We start from the raw sequence: 665 nt of genomic DNA on the forward strand, positions 1-665 counted from the left end.
ATGCACTCTAAACATGTTTCGACACATTCTAAAAATATTTCGATGCACTCTAAATATGTTTGGATGCACTCTAAGTATGTTTGGATGCACTCTAAACATGTTTCGACACATTCTAAAAATATTTCGATGCACTCTAAAAATGTTTGGATGCTCTCTAAAAGTGTTTGGACGTATCTAAACGTGTTTGGACGCACTCTAAACGTGTTATAACACACTCTAATCGTTTTGGATGCACTCTAAGTATGTTTGGATGCACTCTAAACATGTTTCGACGCACTCTTAAAATATTTCGATGCTCTCTAAATATGTTTGAATGCACTCTAAGTATGTTTTGACGCACTTTAAACATGTTTGGATGCACTCTAAATATGTTTGGACGTACTCTAAACGTGATTTGGTGCACTCAAAACATGTTTAGACGAACTCTAAACATGTTTCGACGCACTCTAAAAGTGTTTTAATGCACTCTAAACATGTTTGGATGCACTCTAAACATGTTTAGATGAACTCTAAACATGTTTCGACACTCTAAAAAAATTTTAATGCACTCTAAACATGTTTGGATGCATTCTTAGTATGTTTTGACGCACTTTAAACAAGTTTAGATGCACTCTAAACATGTTTCGACGTGCTCTAAACATCTTTTAATGCACTCTAAACATGTT

Source organism: Tarenaya hassleriana, unplaced genomic scaffold, assembly GCF_000463585.1.
Source record: "Tarenaya hassleriana unplaced genomic scaffold, ASM46358v1 Cleome649, whole genome shotgun sequence".
NCBI lineage: Eukaryota > Viridiplantae > Streptophyta > Magnoliopsida > Brassicales > Cleomaceae > Tarenaya > Tarenaya hassleriana.